Raw genomic sequence first — 6123 nt, forward strand, 5'->3', positions numbered from 1 at the left:
TTTACTTGCATCTATTTGAAAGACTGAGTGTAAACACAAATATACATATATATATATTTTATGTGCTGGAATGTGCAGAAAATAGGTTTAAATGTTAAACAAATTTCTTCCAGTCAGAGAATGTTGCATATAATTAAATTTTTGCTTGATGCATAAAGTTAAAAGATTAAAACTAATAAAACAAGTTTTAAAAAGAGACTTTTCCATTTGATTACATTTTGTATGATGGATTATGCAGAAAAAGTAGAATTGGGCTGAAAGATCTATCGCTTTATCACCTGTTCAGGGTGTAAATCGTGTTTTTAAAAAGTAACTAAGTAACTAATTACTTTTGAAAATAAGTAATCAGTAAAGTAACGGGATTACTTTTTGGGGGAAGTAATCAGTAATTAGTTACTGATTACTTTTTTCAAGTAACTTGACCAACACTGGTTATTTCACTGCTTTTATTGTGGCTAAAGATGGATCCAATCATCTGACATGGTGTCAGTTGGATTACCTCCATTTTCCTGGCTGTCACATTACTAACCGCTGAAGAGGTGGAGATACAGAATCATCCCTTCCATTAAAACACAGGAATCTGGGTTTTTTCATCATCTGTCTGTTGTTTCAGAGAAATCAGCATTTGTGGGGGAGCTTGTGATGATTATAGTTGACTAATAAGTTGTCATCAGCTCTGGTCATTATCTTCTCCTCACCCATAGACAAGGGTAGGATAGAATAAACTAGAGCAGGGGTGGGGGAACTCCAGGCCTCGGGGGCCGGTGTCCTGCAGGTTGTAGATGTGTCCTTGATCCAACGCAGCTGATTTAAATGGCTAAATTACCTACTCAACATGTCTTGAAGTTCCCCAGAGGCCTGGTAATGAACTAATCATTTGATTCAGGTGTGCTGACTCAGGGTGAGATCTAAAACCTGCAGGACCTGGTGATTCGCAGCACACTTTGATCAACGCTGTGATATCACTTTAAGTCAGTGAACTCCTTTCATAGCACATAACTTAGAAATAATTTAACCCTGAAGGGCTGGTCTGCTTCAGTTGATGTGATTAAATTTGCCACTTGTGTGGGCTTCTCTGATCTGCAGAGTATCTATGATGTTGTTCTTCTAAAATGACATTCAAGAACTTCCAAACTTTATTGAAACATGCATTTTATGTAGTCCCTTCAGAGTTTGGTCTGGTTACTCATAGCAAATTATTAGGAGTAAGCCATGAAAAGAAGACATACTGGCTAAATGACTACAAACTTGTTCTTGACTAAATGGTACTGTGGGCAGCACGGCATGAGGGCTGGAAGCCTTAATTGCATGGAACTTTGCATATGTGTGGTAGAAGTGTAATCAGTGAGGGAAAACAAACTTTTGAAACCTTATTTTTAAGGGAAGAAAATACTTTTCAAGTAGTTTTTATCCCATTGAGATTATGACTGTAAATCATGCATTGACTCCCATGCAGTTGTCTGCCTGCTCTGAGAACATTCTGAATTTCCACATACTTGGTAGGATGCTAATGTTGCCCGAAGGTCTTTTTATTCCCAGGTCACACTGGAAACACTGCTTTTTTCCAGCTTTATAATGTGAAATAAAATCACAAACACTGGCGTTAGCAACGTAAGAATTCATATTAGGAGTATCTTCATGGTTAAATTTTTAGCTCTGTATTTTTTTCCTCGTTTTGGCACGATGCATTTAGTTATGTAACCTTGATGTAGTGACTTAATGTGGAAATAAATGCACTGAAGTTCTTGAGTTATTTATCTTTATATATTACTGATCGTTGGCTGAATAAATCACCATCTGCCAGCACTGAACTACAGACAACCAAACTGCACTTTTATGTCTCTAATTCTATTTGATTGAAATAGAATTACCATCATACCACTGTGCAGAAAAGTGGTGTGATGGTAAGCACTGCAGCCTCACAGCAATGACATCCAGGATTTGAGTCCACCAGCTGGCTGGGGCCTCAGTCTCCATGTTTTCCCACACGGGTCAAAAGACATTCCCGTTGCTCATAGGTGTGAAAGGTTGTCTCTCTCTGTGTGTGCACTAGCTTTGCTAAACTGGCAACATGTTCAGGTTGTACCTGCCTCTCACTCCATGATAGCTGGGACCGGCTCCAGCAACCATCAAAGTGGAAGAAAATGAATGGATAAAAATCCTGTTGCAACTATGATAGTACAGAGCTTCAATGATCACTGTTGTAGTGTATCACTTGTGCTAATATATGATACTTTTGGCCACACTACTGATCCATTTTACTCAACTTGCTGTTTTGGCATGCGTTACTGTTATAATGTTCAGTGAGTTTTCTTGTAGAGACTGGTCCCTCACATTTGTTCTTTTCCTGCAACCCTTGAGGGAAAAAGCAAAAAAAAAAAAGGAAAAGAAACATTTATTCCTCATCCAGCAATGAGCTGTCTGTCTCCTTGTGTCTGACCTCCTCTTTCACGACTTTCTTTTAATATTGTTTCTTGATCCATCTCTATGTCTTTATTTGAAATGATTATTTTTACTAGGAAGACCCGTGGCTCGATTCATGGTAATGCATCTACTTTCGGTTGCCTACTCAAAACAACCCAGCATGACAGTGGCTGAGGATACAGCTATGGGTGGGAACAGGAACAGACAATAGAGACTAGATTTGTTGTGGATTGCAAAACTTTGCTACAAAAAGGCCCGCACACTGACATGAATACAAGCATGCCCTAAAATGAAGAGAAAGAGAAACACTAGAAACACTTACATGCATAAATGCTCATGCACAAAAATATAAGGTGCTAGAAAGGCATGACTGGACTCGCTATCGTTGTCGTTATCTCCTGTGTGCATACACATCCACAGCAGTTACAAAAACATAGTTATAATTGTGGCCTTGTTGCTCGAAGTAATATGCAGAATTTTATTACAGTAGTTCGTTTACATTACGAGGCATCTGATCGAACAACGTCAATTAAGCAATTAGATTTGAAGTTGATGAATGTGTTTGCTCACAGTTTGATATGCAGAACATAACCAATCAGTCTTCTCGAAATGCATTATCCCCAGAAGTGGCAGAAAAACCTGTGCCAATGTTACGTAGGAAACCCAATATTTTCATTCACAGATGTTGATTTACAAGATTAAGCCCTGGTTTTGCCCAGTGAAGACAGATGTCACTTCCTGTTATTTATATGCATGGTGAGTATCCAGTTAGGCTTCATTGCAAAAGAACCTGACCTTTTTCTTGAAAACATAAGAGAATGTTTAAGAAGTGACATGCCAGTTCATGTCAAGGGATAATAACATAATAAATCTCATTCACCAGCATGATGTTGTTTCAGCTCAAATCTGCAGTCACTTTGGAACCTGCTCTCTATCAAAATAACAGCCACTGTTCAAATAAACTCAGCACACAAGCCCGGGCCTGGTGTTTCTGACGTTCACAAGCTCGAGCTATTCTCATGAAGATTAATGTTTTTCTCTCTCTCGCTCTTTTAGGTAATCTAATATCAAGCACGTGTTTACCAAAGATAATGATATATGTTTATGATATATCAAATACGATAAGGTTCTTACGTGTCCATTTTGCCACGCGTTTCTTTCCAAGTAACCTGAAACCATTAAAGCAAGAAGTAAGCATTTTGAATGTCTGTGTAATACTTCTCAGATACAATAGAGAGGATCAGCTGAACTTTGACTTGGCTGCAACTAAAGCCTGCCGCAGCAGTTGGAGTTGGTTACTCAGCCGTGGCTTTAGGTTGTTGTGAACACATAATACTAGCATGCATACACCCACCCTGTCACTTGTCACGCATGCAAAAAGAAACACACATGCTTCCATAAACAAACACTCATGTGGCGTTCACACTGTGTCACTGCAAGCACACCGTCACACATAAACTATTTATTGTGCAGCTTTTTTACCAGGCAGCACAATGTAAGAGGGACCATGCATGCCTACACGTGCAGTTGGTGCTCCGGATAGCGAGAAGAGTTGTAGATTTGGTTAAGAATAGAATCGCACGACTCTGAAACAGCACCGTTTTACTGCACATCTGTTTACTTTGAAAGTGTATCTCTTGCATTCTTACACTTGAGTTGGTGACTTCATCACTTCCCTTAGGGTGCAGAATATATAAGTGAGTCAGGACACTCAACAGGATTTCTCTCTGCACGCAAGCAGCAACTGGTAAGGGAGGGTCTACACTTGACCACAGACATGTGGTCTTATCTGTTCTGGGTATGTGTCAAGGTTCCTGATAAAATGTCTAGTGCAGTATTAATGTAATTGTTGTAATTACAATTATGGTTTCAAATAAGGGTATTTTTTCTAGGCTTTATAAATAATGTAGAAAGAATTAAAATTTCTATGCACTTGCTCACAAAGCACTTACTTTCTTTTCACAGAAACACATATTCACAGATTACATATAACATAATGTTGAGTCAAATTAAAGGTATGTTTCTAGCCCTCTTTTGTCACTCAGATTTTTTTTACTTATGTTGCAAATGCTAGGTCGCAACAATCAATGGACTTACATCAACAACTGAATAGTGGCTACCAAAGATAAATGGCCTGCATTTGTATAGTGCTTTTCTAGTCCCTAAGGACCCCAAAGTGCTTCACACTACATTCAGTCATTCACCCATTCACACACTGGTGATGGCAGCTACATTGTAGCCACAGCTGCCCTGGGGCGCACTGACAGAGGCGAGGCTGCCGGACACTGGCGCCACCGGGCCCTCTGACCACCACCAGTAGGCAAACATGGGGTTAGTATCTTGCCCAAGGATATTTGGCATGCAGTCAGGAGGCAGCCTGGGATCGAACCACCGACCTTCTGATTAGTGGCTGACCTGCTCTGCCACCTGAGCTACAGCCACCCCAGATGAATTAAACTTAATAATATTTATGATGTAGAGGAAAGCCTGTATCAGTGTAAAGTGGTGGATGGATGAGTTGGCAAATATGGGACATCATGTGCATCCTAAAAGTAAATGTAGATAACACAGAAGAAAGAACCGAATGGGGTTTGAGGTGGTGCAAGCATTGTCACAGGACCAGAGTGAAGATGGAGCAGGTGTGGAGACCAGGAAGGCTTAGAGAGGCAGAATTTTAATCACCTGGGCAGAACACTAGCCACGGGTTTCTTGAATCTCTGTGAGAGGTCCTGGGTTCAAATCCCGGATGGGCCCCCAATTGTTTCAACTAGCTCCGAGGTCACAACAAAGAACAGAGACATGCTACCCATTGAATAGGGATTACCAAAGTTTTTTTTTCTTTAAAAAATGTAATATTTACCATTATGTCCTTATTAGTGGGTAAAGCAGTGCATAGATGAGTTGTTAAGTCTATAGGACATGATGTACAAATGAGGCCCAGAGACTGCTGCAGGACCAGAATGAAGACGCAGCAGAAGTGGACACCAGGAAGGCCTAGAGAGATTTTAAATACCAGGGCAGGGCTCTAGCCAGGTGTTCTGCATTTTTAACCATCTCCTGAATCTCCACCCAGGAAACACAAAAACACATGTGCACATTGCAAACCTGCACAAAGGCCTGGGGCTGCAGCAAACTAAGTTATTTAAAAGAAAACTCAGCAGATTTTCTTTTCCTGGCTCTGATCTTCACAAAAATCACTGGGAAAAAAAATAGTTTGAAATGATTTATGACCCCCCCTCCCCCAGCACCAGCCATTACCAGAGGCTTCGTGTTGTCTGCTTGTCTAGCTGTACATCTGTATGTGTCATTCTTGCAGTATCTTAGGAATGCCTTGAAAGAATTTCTTTAATGCTCCCACAAGTTTAAACTTTTACATACTAGACTCTTAGAAATGCTGCTCTGTAACTTAACATGGTTTTCCACATTGTGGCTGAGTTGCTTCCACTTTGATAAAACCACTTACAGTTGATCGTGGAAGCAGGGAAGAAATTTTACGAATGTGTAATCGGAGCACCGACCGATTACAATAGCACGGATTGACTCAGATCTTCAGAATGACCCATTTTTCACAAATAACTACGTGTTTGATTTTTTCTGTCCTGTCTCTCTTCCCTAATTCGCAATCAGTCGACGCAGATGGCCCCGCCCCTCCCTGAGCCTGGTTCTGCTGGAGGTTTTTTCCTGCTAAATGGGAGTTTT

Source organism: Simochromis diagramma, unplaced genomic scaffold, assembly GCF_900408965.1.
Source record: "Simochromis diagramma unplaced genomic scaffold, fSimDia1.1 OVJJ01000343.1, whole genome shotgun sequence".
NCBI lineage: Eukaryota > Metazoa > Chordata > Actinopteri > Cichliformes > Cichlidae > Simochromis > Simochromis diagramma.